The sequence below is a fragment of the Podarcis pityusensis genome (genome assembly GCF_964106645.2).
Source record: "Podarcis pityusensis genome assembly, chromosome: 1".
Taxonomy (NCBI): Eukaryota; Metazoa; Chordata; class Lepidosauria; order Squamata; family Lacertidae; genus Podarcis; species Podarcis pityusensis.
The window spans coordinates 103,483,005-103,497,317 of record NC_138028.1 but is presented as its reverse complement, the minus strand read 5'-3'; the positions used below and the strand labels follow the sequence as shown (position 1 = coordinate 103,497,317).

Below are 14,313 nucleotides of genomic sequence, written 5' to 3'. Positions count from 1 at the left end.
TATAACGTGGTTGTGTTCTATGTCATAAATCAAGCACTGCTAGTTGTTGTTTCTTATTGTTTTCCATGTATTTTTTTATCAATTAAAAATGTGGTGTGGCGTGAGCCAATTTTTATTTCGAAAGTTGTAAGGAACTATTACCCCATTCATTTGACAGTTAATTTTGTATTAGATGCTAAAAACACACTACATGTTTTATGTTGTTCCAATATATCATTGTGGCAATTAATCTCAGCATAAGGGTAGATACAAACACTAATATGTACTGTAACAGCTCCTCCACCATCATGGAGAATGAGAGCCTGAGAGATTCAAGACAGACAGGAAGGAATGTGCACAACACACAGTTAAGTAACTATGGAATTCAACACCACAAGATGCAGTAATGGCCATCAAGTTGGACGGATTTAAATAGGAATTGGACAAATTAATGGAGGACAAGGCTACCAATGGCTACTAGTCATGATGGCTGTTTACTACCTCCATTATAGGAGGCAGTATGCTTCTGAGTACCATTTGTTGGGGAACACAGGTAGGGATAGTCCTAATGCACTCGTGTCCTGCTTTTGGGCTTCCCATAAGCATCTGAATGCCACTCTAAGACAGGAGGCTGGACTAAATAAATCTCTGACCTGATCCAGCATGAGTCTTATTCAGTTTCCCCCATCTTTCCTTTCTCACACTAGACAAGTTTCAACCACATGCCTGCTAGTCACCCAGCCTATCTGTGGAGATTTCAATACTTGACGGCTCAGTCAGCTCAAAGCTGAGTTGTTTTACAGGCTGAACTTACAGTTGTTATGTAATACAATACATACCAAATGAAAGGGCAAACAATTCTAATCTAAAAATACTAATTTGGTGGCAACAGGAGGATTGCAAACTCACTGACCTTTGGAAGATGGCAGATATATATCCACAACATAAGCCATTGCTGCCGTTTATATATCTAAGCTGGTTCTGGACTTTCTACCTGCCCTTGAAGCAGATGGTAAAATAAAGCAGAGAAGCCCCTTGCTGGGTCTCAACCTGAGGATTCAGTTTTCGGGCAACCCAACATTTCCTTTATTAAATGGGGTGCAATATAGTTTAGTGCCAGGGCACTTGCTTTGTGTGTAGAACCTTCCAAGTTCAATGCCCAGCAATTTATAATGGGTGATGGGAAAGACTGCTGAAAGATCTGCTGCCAGTCAGCGTAGGCAAGGTAGAACTACATTATTATTATTATTATTATTATTATTATTATTATTATTATTTTAAAAAGCCTGACATAGTATATGTCAGCTTCTAATGCCATTGTCTGGTTGTGCAAATAATACTACCAGGGTTTTTCTGCCACTACCTACAACCACAAATCTTGGTTCTAGAACTGCAACTGGGTTAGCCTATAACAGCCAAAGAGGAAACTCCTGAAAGAAAGAGGGAAAAAAGTAGGATGTAGTTTGTTTTCAGAGCGTATGGGATGAACACCCCCTTGGGAATGAAATACAAAGATTTGTAGATTGATTGTGAAACATAAAATCAGCAAGCTCATATTTGCTTCTACAACACTCTGATGTCAAGACAGATTGGTGGAATATGAATAGCTAGACCCTCTGATCCTATTTGCAAAGTTTTAACACTTAAGTCAAAAGAGCTAAACCTATTCTGATTTTTTTTCTAGTCTAGGAGAAGATTTTAAAGAGCAACTTCTATGTAGCTTTTTGGGGAATAGCAAGAATAAGCATAAGTGCAGAAGCAAGGACAACAGTACAAAGACATTACTGTGACAGCACATAAATCTACCAATTCTTATCATTCTACATCATGAGCCAAATTGTTCACATATAATTTGTATATGCCATCATTTAGCTACAACTTATATGAATTATTGGATGTCAGGGTGTGCTTTGGTCGATATTTAATCGTTCTTTAGCAATGACATTGTACAATTTACAGCACAAGGCTAGATGTGGCAGCTCCTAAAGGCCAATTCACAGATTACAGTCTTAATGAGGAACACATGTAAGCCACCCCCCTCTGCTTGCATTAACATCCAGAAGAATGGAGAAATTTCTCTTCCCAGTGACAAATATGTACAGTAGTCACTGGAGAGCAGCCTTCCCGTTACCTTATCTCTTCTCATGATCTTGCTAGGTAGACCTGGCAAGCAGTTTCCCAGGTGCTACAGCCACCGCTCATGTATAAAAAACCAGGGTGGATAAAAATCAATGTGTGTTTTTTAAAAAAAATAAATCAGATTTTTAAAATTTAAATCAGATTTTTTGGATTTAAATTGGATTTTTAAAATAAAACGCTTTTGGAGGGAAAATCTTTCTAAAGATAGTTTTCTACTTAAGTTACATTATAGTCCAAAGGCTATTCATCAGGAAATAAGGATTTGTTTTAAGTTTTTCATGTGTGCAAAAACTCAGTTTAAGTTTTTTTTAAAAATCATTTAACCACATTAGTTAACAAACATGGATACGTATACTATAACGTTATTGTTTTAGTTAAATAAATTGTTTAAATTGTTATTAAGGAAGTGATTAATTTTTCTCCTTCCAATAAAGTACAGCAAAAAAGTTGTCCAAATATAGTTAACTTATTAAACCTCACAATAATTTCATAATTATCTGTCTATGTATTTCTAATAGTATAACCAAATCAGTAATTTTTTATATGAATGAAACCTTCGTCTGGTTGTAAATATGCAAGAATGAGTCTTTCTGTAAAAAATTGATTTAAATCAAGTCTTACTGACTGGTGATTTAAATTGATTTGTTTTAAATCAAATCCACCCTGTAAAAAATAAAAATAATGGAGCTAATGGAAATTTAAGTATTGGACATTTTAATACTATGAAGTCTGAATATATGAAGATCACTTCACAAATCACATAGTGACAAGTCATCAAGTATATAGCTGATTGGGAGCTACAGCCATTCAGGGCTTCCTAGTGGGTAGTACCAAAATGATACAAGGATTTACATGCACGTGCTTGCCACTTTTACACCTTCAATATGTAGGCATGTTTTAACACATTTACATGTAAGAAAGGCAATACACGAAATGGCCAAGATTTTCATTACGTTCAATAGGTCAGCTCTGAGGACTAACAGGACTAACATTGTGTAGCATGTACTTTGGATAATCTACATAGACTCCCAGCCACCAAATCTCAAAGTCTGGCTCTATTGGACTCTACCATCCTGAAGTTTAAGGTGCTATACTTCTATGTCATTACATAAATAATGATCTTATTTGCAAAAATGAGGGTATGCCTCATTGCTTTTACAAATATCGGAAACAAGCCACAACAAAACGACAAAGATGGCGAGATACATCACAATAGACATATACATGAGACTCTCTTCTCCCTCCTATCTTTCTCATTTTCATCTGCTTAAAAGAATTTATCAAGCCGCCAAAAGTGAAACCATTTTTGGCATTTCTAATTCCACACATTTCTGGGCTATTCATGGCTTAATAACCATAGATGAATGGATTGTGTTCTGTTTTCATTAGAAAAATGTAAATTTCTGCTCAGATGCCTAATTAACTGCCTGTGTTCGTTCAAAAACTTCTGTATGGCTCTGAATGAGTATGAGGATTTTATATTGCTTTCTCAATATTGGTTGCCTACCATGTAATGGCAACCATAAAATTACAAACTAACTTATAATGTTTCAATTAGTCTTATTTTGACTAGAGAAAGAGTCACCTTAGGCCACAGGTATGAAATTATCAGACACAAATGTTAACATGTTCTAGAGCAGCTCAAGACATTCTGCTATAAAAACTTTCCTCCAAAATCCTAAAAGGGTCTAAGTATATATTGTAGCCAATATGGTTGAGGCGAAGCACCACAGTGTAATTAAATTTAATACTACTAAATAAAAGAGAATGCCAAAGTGACTCATTATATTATAATTGTTTTTTTAATGATAAATACTTAAGAACTGTGAAATGTGTCAATAGGAACAGCTCCAAATTGTTATGAGTGTCCTGTTTTCACATGCAACAATTTATACAGATACTAAATCTGCACCAGTTCAAATTATCTTTCCCGACTTTATAAATCAAGGTTTATGAAGCCAGGAATAAGTATCGGGTTTGCATTTGCTTCCCTTGTCCCCCCCCCCCCCAATCACACACTGGTTTGACAATCCATTCCTGGCTACTTTAAGCCAGAAGCCCCAGTTACATCTAAACTGGGAAATTCTTGTCTTATCTAAATTGACTGAGATAAAAAGCCAGAATCATGAAGTTGGGGAAGAGTATCCAAATTCTGCCAAGTTCTCTCACACGTGTAATAAAAACAGGGTATTTTATCCCACTTGTGAGTGGGGGCAGCAGCAAAGGAACTGCTTCTGTAGAGCAGAACTGGTCAGTGTTTTGCTTCCTTCCTGTTCTCCTCTGGTGGTAGCAGTAAAAACATTTATGCCTACACATCGTTGCAAGGGATATGGGACCATGTTGGTGCTCCTGAAAGACTAATGTGAGTGGATAAGTTATTGTTATCAAACAGCCTCCTAAGCTAGCAAACTGACCTGGCCACAATTCCATTTGCAGGGTAGCACAATGCTTCTCCCAACTGGCTGTTTTGGCATGCCTGGGTTTTAAAAGGCCGGCTGCATTGTTGTGTCACACCTCACTTGCTGACTATTAGATGCACTGACTCTTTTGAATATCATAGGAAGAACATGCTGGATCATGCCAATGGCCTATATGGTCCAGCATCCTGATGTCATAATAGGACAAAGACACCACAACTGCCTAGCTCTTTGAACTGCACATGAGGCTCAACAAAGGCAGACCCAAGCATCATTTTGGTGCCTCTGGTTGGTGATGAGCCCTGGAAGTTGCTCAAGACTGCTGACCTGCAAATGTCTTTGAACTGAAATATTAGTAATAGATTTTGTAAGGCAGACTGATTGATATGCTGCCAAAATAAACATAAAGCAGAAGCAGTCTGCAGAAACATTGAAAGTAGAAGTTGATAATAAAAATTATAGTCTATTCTGGCACATATAGTTCTTTAATTGGACAATACCATATTTATTTTAATGTAATGCACACCTTTTTTGGCCAAATTACGTTGTGAAAATTAGGATGCACGTTAGATTTGATGGTGCATTAGATTCGCGTAAATACGCTATGCTATGCTGATTCCAGCTTTTGCTGTATCCACATAATGCCCTATGCACACCAAACCGTGACATTATACTGTAGGTAGGGGTGCATGGAAGGTAGGTTTTTTCAATACCTAATCTCATCATCAGCAAACCTCAAGACATCATACCACTAATAAGGCTTGATGCAAGAACTAGGGCACATTCTACCCCTACACCATATAGAAACATATAGAAATAACAACTTGATTTATGTGCTTGCCAGAAGCTCCTAACTCAAGCCAAAGTACTCATAGTAGTATGCCATCATTTGCTAAAAGTTCCATATCTATCAAAGAGAATTCAGCAAATAAGTTTTAGCAACTTATTCCAGAGAACCTTCGGACATGTGCCCTTCAACGTCTGTTCCGGAAATGGTTACAAATTTGGGGGGGCTTTACATTAACTTGAAACTCCTCAGTTGACAGGATGACTACTACTGAGCTGTTCAACACTACCACATTAATGCTTAGCTGAGCAGGAATTTGACATCCAACCTTTCCAGCATTTCAGTTCAATATACCAGCCCTACATTCAAGTACTTTCTGGTAGCCATAGGTGACAAGCATGAAAGCAAAAATAAAGTTTGATGTGGTCTACCGGAATCAGGTCCTGTTGCCCAACTCAAGTCTCCCATCCTTCCTTCCTTTCCCTCAAGTGACCTCCATGGCAGCAAAAGCAGCTGCTGGTGACCTGCTGGTGGACTACAGGGAGCTACCTTATACCAAGTTAGACACTGAACCACCTAGCTTAGTATTGTATGCAGCGATTCTCCAGGGTTTCAGACAATGGTGGTTCCAAGGATTTAACCTGGTACCTTCTGCATAAAATGAAGAAGCTCCATCACTGAGCTATAGCCATTCCAATCACTGCGTAGTCTCAGTGAATAAAATGAAGCTTTCTTCAATGTAATCCATATGTTGTTTTGGCAGGCTAGTAGTTTTTGTGGTTTTATTTACAAGGTTGCAACACACTACATCTAAGACAAGCAGGTTCTATTAACCCTTTTACTTATGTGACACTTTCCCAAAATTTTATTTGATACACCAATGTTAATATAAGCCTGTGAGCACTATCAGCGATGACAACAAAAGAGGAAGTGTCCGGCGTTGAACCCTTAATTTTTTATTAAGTCTTTTACAATACCTGTGATATTAACACTGTAATTTACTTCTAGTTCTCTGGATAAAAATTAACACAGCTTCAGTGGCAACATTCTTAATAGTAATAGCTTCAAATGACTATTAACTTAGACCCCATCTATGACCAGTTTGAGACTGATGCTTTGGCAAACGTTGACACACAGACCAGGATTAGGAAACAGAAGGTTTTCTGTGCTATATCCAGCCTACCACAAATGGTAGCTTATCACCTTGGGTCCAAGTGGCACTTCACAGTTGCCTGTGACAAGTCACCTACGGCGGGTTTCTCATTCTTATGCAAGATGTACTGAGCTACAGGTCACCGACTTTATATTTCCAATCCTATATATAACCCATCAGAGAAAAACAAAGTGACTCTGCAGTTTGCACAGCACATGAGCTCTTGTTAGAATTCTAAGAACCCTAGCTTCAGCAACACATTTCCATCCTTGCTGGTTTAAGAGGCAAGTCTGCATATGCAATGGGAAAAAATATTTTGAAACATTAGCACTTAAAAAATTGCTCAATTTAGCTTCTGACTTCTTTTCTCAATAGAGAAGAAAGAAAGAAAGGAAGGAAGGAAGGAAGGAAGGAAGGAAGGAAGGAAGGAAGGAGTGGGCTTGCACAAGGAGGCAGCAAGATACCACTGGTGTTCCCTAAAAAATACCCAGCATACAATGTAGAAAGCATTCTTTTTTCCCTATAGAAAACATGGAATGTGGATTTTTGATGCATTTTTGCAGACGGGGGCAGCAATGCTACCACACCTGTTTGGTGCAAATGCCTCAAGACATTTGTGGGGGGGGGGTGTGAATCAAATAATTCTAGACAACGCAGCACTGAACAGGTTGTATACCTGACATGAAGAATAAAATAGGCTATGTTCCAAATGAAGGAAAAAATATATGCAAGCAGAGCTGGAATTCTGTTTGCTGCCTTACTTTACTTGCTTTCAACATTTTTCTTGCCAAAAAAGCCAAATTGCAATTTTCAACCGAATTGTGGTTTGCCTCTTCAATTGAGGTAACTAGTATGGCAAAAGCAACCAGTGAGAATCCAGCTATGCCAGCGGTTCTTTTTCTTGGATTTCAGCCTTTATGTTGGATTCAGAATTCAACAAAGACAACAAGCATAAACAACAGTATGTGGCTAGTCAGTGGATTCCACATATTTAAACATAGGTGCTGTTTTGAGGTTAACAATCTTGAATAATAAAGTCCTCAGAAACAACCATAGACATATTAGGGTGTTAATAAACTTCAGCTTAACTTCTTACAGCACACAATTGATTTATTCCATTTCTCTGAAATTATGACATGCAACATGTTTAACTTTGCACTTTCTGTTTTTAACATACGTCAGTATAATTTCAGATACATAGAAAGTAACTTTTGCTTCCAACTGCTTCTTCTGCAAAAACATCAATCTAAGGAATAAAACACACATTTTGCCCTTGAAAGGATAGATCAGTTTTGAATATAAAGGATCTGAACATCTAGGAAAAGTTTGAACATTTCCCCCCAGAAACCTATTGTGAATGTCAATGTGCTTAGCCTAAAGAATGGGGAGGGGGAAAGTGGATTATCTTGGGGAAAACCAGTACCAAATCTGTCCCTATTCTAAGCTGGGAGTAACAAAGCTGATTTTGAGGATAGCAAGAAGGACTGTAATGCAGTGAGAGTACAGCAAAGTGCTAGAATAAGTTAGAGTAAGGCTATCAAAAGTCTTATGCAAAATGGAGAAAGTAATAATATAAGGAAGAAATATATATATATATATATATATATATATGTGCAATACACGTTACAGAGCAGCATATGCAAATGACACAGGTTCCGGCTTCAAATAGCTTATAAACTAAAATTACAACGGTGTCTGTAGGATAACAGAGGAAGAGATTGCATGTGATGAATGTGCACAAGTGCCGCTGTGTCTCAATTTGGCTTTGTTTTAGTTGGGGGATGAGGACTAAGTGATTAAGCCGAAGAATTAATGGAGAAGATAAGTTTGAAGAATTTGAAGGTGGAAAAGGCAGCATTACCACACAGGTGTTCTAGGAAAGAGTTTCATGAATAAAAGGGCAAATGGGTGGAGAAGTTATTTAAGAGAGCAGATCGTGGTAGGGCAACTGAACATGGAAGAGCTGGAGGAGTGATGATGATTGGCAACAATATATCCAGGAAAATCTCCTAATAGATTCCCATGCTCCCTAATGTCACTAGCAACCGAGCTATCTGAAATTGATCTTTCTGAGGTTACTGATGAAGAACTGAAAAACCTACACCATAGAAACTAATTTTATATAAAGTAGTATAAATTTAATAGAAAGATGCTGCATCACCTTTACACCAGAAAGCAGGTTATCTGGGGCCCCACGACACCCCAGCTACAATAGGGAAGACATCCCTCTCTTCCCCCAACTTGGAATGCAGTGAGGAATTCAGGCATCTTTTGTTATGCACCATATTCAAATATCATTACTCACTAGACCCCAAGGGAAGGTGATGGTGGAGTTACTACGGAGTTTTTACTGGCACGACAAAGAATGAAAATGCACAATAGATTTCTACCCTAATGGGGATCCACCTGACTATCTGTTTGGGACTTCAATGACTGTACTAAATCTGTCACATCCCCCACTAGGCAGAATGTTATTTTGGTAGTCAGAACCTAGTTGCTGGAAGAAGGAATTATCCTGCTAGCCAGGGTCTTCAACCTAGCAGTGCACAAATCCAACCACCAGGGTGAAAGTTCTTTCCCTTTCTGATAAGCATGACGTTACCCCTCAAACACTGAGCAAAACGCTCTTGCTTTCTCCTTTCATCCTATCACCAAGCGGTACTTAGCATATGACTCCGGCATTTCTCAGTGGCTGTGCACTCCCACTTCTGGTCAATCAGAATACTGCTCATGGCAGTTAGCATGTGGTGTGTACTGTCTGCTGACAAGTAGCATTGGTGAGGGGTGAGAAGCATGGCAACTCATGACTGATGCAACAGTGATGCTATGTTTATCAAAGGTGAGAAACAGAGAGGAATTAGCTGTGATGGCTAATACTTGACTTTTACATATTTTTTTAGAACTGGAGAGAGAGAGAGAAATAAGGTGGGACTAGTGGAAGGCAATCAGTTTGCTTATTTATTTATTTATTTAGGGTGTTTATGCATCACTTTTCATAAACAATCTGTTTCCAAAAAGATCCAAACAAAAATAAGCACTACAATATAAATGTAAAAAGCACCAACTAAAACATAAAGGACAACATAAAAAAATCCATAGCTTAGTTCTGACAAAAGTTCTACTGTATCAGAGACAAGAAGAGGAATTAAAATATTATACTTTAGGACCAACGTGTTTTGGAAAAAAAAGCATTCAACACTCTATAAACTCTTTTACAAAGTGATTTTTCTTTCTTTTCTTCACAACATCTACCAGTTAAATGTAGTTTAGTAGCACTCCACTCTTTCCAAAAAGTTGCTTCCAGAGGATGCTTTGAGAACAGTTACACAGGTCATATTTGTCATCTGGTAAAACAGGTGCAGCAGTATAGACGTATGGGACAGAACAGCAAGAGAAGGGGGGAAATTATTTGAAACTTAATACTACTACTACTACTGAGCACCAGAAAAATATGAAGTTTCAAGGTGTTAAAATTATTTATTGTGAGTCTGTGGCACAAATATTATATATGGGAACTACTAGTAAGCAAGGGTTGTTAACTCCCAATTATTTATGATTAGCAAATAAAATTGCAAACAGCCTCAGCTTCCCCCACCTATATGTTATTAACATCATTTTACATTTATTTATCACCCATCCAACAAACCTCTCTAGGCAGTTTACATAGATAATACAAAACACAATTTACAATAAAAAACAATTTTAAAGCCAAAAAAATTAATAACTAAGCAGAAAGCCTAACAAAAAGCCAATTAAAACCAGCATAACGCACAGCATAAAAGGAAATGTAAAAGTCAGGCTTTGGGAAGGGGGACGCAATGCAAAATTTGGAGCACTCAATAGGTAAGTATTACGTGACATAAGAGTATTAATTGGTTACCTCTTTAAAAAAAACAATTTAATGACCAAACAAAGATAAGCAATAAAGTAGACAAATTTAAATAAAAGAGAAAAAAATAATTTGAATCAAGTTGCCAACATGCACTCTATTTTTTAATGAAAGTACATGATATTTGTTATAAACATTGAAATATGCTTAATCGCAGTTATGGATAGCAGGGGAAGCTGTGCTCCTCCAGATGTTGCAGAACTACAGCTCCTTTCATTCCTGGCTAGTAGTCATCCTGGCTCAGCTGATGTGAACTGGAGGAGCATCAGGAGCCCCACAGCTCAGTCACCCCATGTAGAGCTTTGATGCTATGTAAAATAACACACATTAACATTTCTTAACTATAAATTCTACAAAGTACTTTGTGCTACATTTGATTATGTGCATTGCCCTTTGTCCATAACTTGTCCCAAAGGGCATTCGAGAAGCTGATTCTGCACAAAACCCTCAAATTCTACTTTTATGCAGACAACATAGATTTCGAGTTTGTTTTTCTGTACTGTATTTGGTGGGCGATATCCAGCTTTTTCGTTTCTTGAAATGCAACAAACAGGAGCTTCTATTCACAGAATGAGGATTGTGACCATGGAATGAGGATTGTGCTTCATGCTGCTGGTCCATGACATGTCCTGTGGTGAATGGTGGGAACAGCAGTGGCTCTGTTGCTGTATGTTGCCACATGCAGCTTGCACTGTATGTTGTTGTGAGTTTCCAGCCCCCTTCCCCCACCAGTGGCAGAGCAATCCGCATTGACTTGTCACATGCACACTCTTCCTTCTAAATCTACTCCAGTTTGGAGGTGCAGAAGACTACTGGGTGTGAAAAGACCATATGAGGAGGGGAAGGGGTAGCAATGTGTTTTACCCATCCCTCAAACCTAGCTGCAGTAGCTGCTGAAGGTGGATAGTCTGACATCCATTGTGTTGGCCCTTCCTGTTTGTTGTGTGCACATCAAGAATCTGGAGGTCATGAAGTCGGACAGACAAAATTGGGCTCTTCAAACAGTGTTCTTTGTTTGCTACCCCAACTGCTGTTGTTCCCCATCTCCTTTCCCCCTCCCAGGTTTGTGCCCCTGCCTTAATGCATCATGGCACCACACACACCTTTGAAGTGAATACCTCATTCCTTTTCCACAGCCTGAATGCTCTTAATATGTGTGAAATTATCTGCATTGTGAGACACCTGGTAAGGAGAGGTAAAACCAAGAGATCTCAAGGCTGCAAAATATTGTGCCTACTTGTGAGTAAGAGTCAAAGAACACAGTTCAGCTTCCTATTGTGTAAAGGTGCACAGGATCACACTTCTAAGGTTGCAGTTGCCTATTGTGTGCCATTATCCCAAAAATCAGGATTATCTGCAGAAGACTACTTTCGAGTTCCCACAGATCAGGAATTCTAACAGCCTAATTTATTGGACGAAAGACTGTTTGTTATTAATAATGCTAAGCAAATGGGAGTCAGAAAGTCTTGCTGGTCTATTACAAATTTTCCAACTATCTACCCTCTATCCACCCTGCTATTTTTTACATTATTAGCCCAAGTAGCTCTCAAAAGCAGCTTACAATATAATACAAAAAGATGAATATAGTTATAAAGCCAAAACAATATCCCTAATATAATTAAAACAATGTATACAGCCATCTTTGGTGTGCCCAAAGGGACTTTACGGTCAGAATGAGAACCAAGACAAATAATGTCCCACACCCCCTCGCAGTCTCTGGTGATCAGCATAGCCTGGAGAGGAAATCTTAAATACAGTTTGTAAATTTAACATCAACTTTAGGATTTCATCCTTCGCTTAGGGGCATTTGTAAAAGCAGATCCATCAGCAAGGTAATGCTTCAGTCAGTACTTTGATGTATATTCATGAGATCTTAGTCTAAACTTCTAAAAGTTTTCCAGTCACTTTAGACTTTTTTCAGTGGGGCTTGTTCCTAGGTAGGTGTGCACAGGATTGCAGCCTTAGGTGTTAAATTTGTATCATGTCTTTCCAAAAAATGGTGTTCAAGGGAGTTAACAGAAATAAATGAAAAGCAAGTGGCTTGATTATTTATCATTAATATTAGCAACAGGAAATAAGCAGTGAAAATTAGCAATGGCTATGTGATAAAAAATTACAGTGTGCCAGAAACAGTACATCACAGTTGCAAGCACAGATGCATTGTTCATGTTTGAAGTCAAACAAGGTGATAATCCATTGTGAGCTTTGAAGGGTATATTCAGATGACTCAGCTCCCCCCACACTCCAGTCACAACACTTGGGTGAGGGATATGACTCAGGGGCTAACATGTGATAATTTGTGAGAATGAGGCACCTTACTTTCTAGGATAGTAGAACTCTATAGGATTCCCACCATATACAACGGCTGCAGATGCTACTGCACAGTATAAAAACATATGTTGTCTGAATGCATCCATAGTCTTAATAGAATATAAAACCACATACATGTGCTTATTTTAACCTTAATTAGTTTATTATCTCACAGAACTGAACCTTAATTAGTTTATTGTCTTACAGAACTGAAAATGTCTAACTTCACATTATCTGAAGGCGCAAGTCATCTTACTAGAGAACAGTAAAACTAGGCTGTATTTTCACTGTATGTGTATGTTAAGATATGCAAAACGGGATCTTTAAGTGGGCTACAGCTAATGTTTGCCAAAGAGAACAAACTGGAGACCACAATGAATTGACGTACACGATTAGCATCCTGTGTGCGTCGTAGGAAAGCAGGCTTATGCCTGTCTCACTACTACATCTCATTAATAGTAAAGGTACTGAGATGCATGTATATACATTCCAAACTATACAAGTCCGGTTTGCACAATCTTCCCTAACCTGTCTCACTTAAGATGTATCAAGCCAACACATCCCACAATGCTTGGGGGACATTTCCAGGTGGCTGATCCATGTCACTCTTTTCCAAATTACACCATTCTGTAATGGCCAGTGGAGGTTGTCTTCTTTTTTCATTAACCTAAGCTTTAGCTAGCAGCCATCCTCACCTGGATCCTTCCTCATATTCTTTCTCCTTCAAGCCATATTTATTTTCTGGACTAGTTGGGACATTCTACAGAAAGGTGCCTTTCTATAAGGGATGTTTTTCTGGGTTGTTTTTTAAACCAACTTAGCAAGCTTCAGAAAACCCAAAGAGGCAATTGGACCTTGACTCAAGGGCCACCTAATGGACCATTCCATCACTGCCTTAGCCTTATGGGGAATAGGAATTTGTTTCCACACACACACAAAATATCCTGTGGGTAGATTATGTCTCCACAGTGAGCACCTTTGGTGTCTCCCACCTGTCACAGAAATAACTTTGAAAACTTGGAATTGGCATTACCATTTTATTCCTCCTATTGCAGAACAAGTAACTACTGTGGCATAGCTTTGCAAACAGATTAATCAAAATATAAAACAATCTGAAGAACCTAGGACAAGCATAGACCACATAACTGCGGTATGTGTGCTTTTCAAAACAATGGATATCAACATTCAATAATATTAAATCCTCAGTACTACACCAATATTTAAGGCTGATCAAACAAATATATTATTTAAGACGATCAAATGTGCAGACGTTTGTGGAGAAATGACAAACTGCAGTTTAGATTTTTTTCTAGGACTGTCTAAGCACGCTTTTCTAATAACAAGGATGAAAAGCTGAAAATGAAAACTGCACCTAAACTATTATGTTCATTTTGCACATAGTCTAGTCCTTTCCCTGCCCACCTGCCTAATATTCTTAAGAGTGTCTCTTCTCCAGTCTTCAGAGAGTAGCTGGAAGAGGGGAGGAAGAAAAAGGTCCTCCTTTCCTTCCACTCTGCAGTTTTAATCTGAAATCTTAGGCGCAGTACTGCGCCCAGAGCTCAGAAACTGCTTGCACTAATGAAATTCCTTGTCACAAAATGCACCTAGAACAATGGGGGTTTCGAACACTGTCCATGTT

At 38.3% G+C, this 14,313-nt stretch overlaps 1 protein-coding gene across 6 annotated transcripts in view; it reads right to left on the bottom strand.

Annotated features, from left to right (window-relative positions):
• Positions 1 to 14,313, bottom strand: part of MBD5 (methyl-CpG binding domain protein 5) — a 113,993-nt gene that overhangs the window by 83,986 nt on the left and 15,694 nt on the right. For 2 of the 6 annotated variants that reach the window (XM_081005458.1, XM_081005459.1), the window contains exon 1: positions 4,533 to 4,657. The exons of the other annotated variants lie outside the window; for them this stretch is intronic. The gene's annotated coding sequence lies outside the window, so the exon portion shown is untranslated. Of the gene's footprint in view, positions 1 to 4,532; positions 4,658 to 14,313 lie in introns of those variants that run through there. 6 annotated transcript variants of the gene reach the window in all.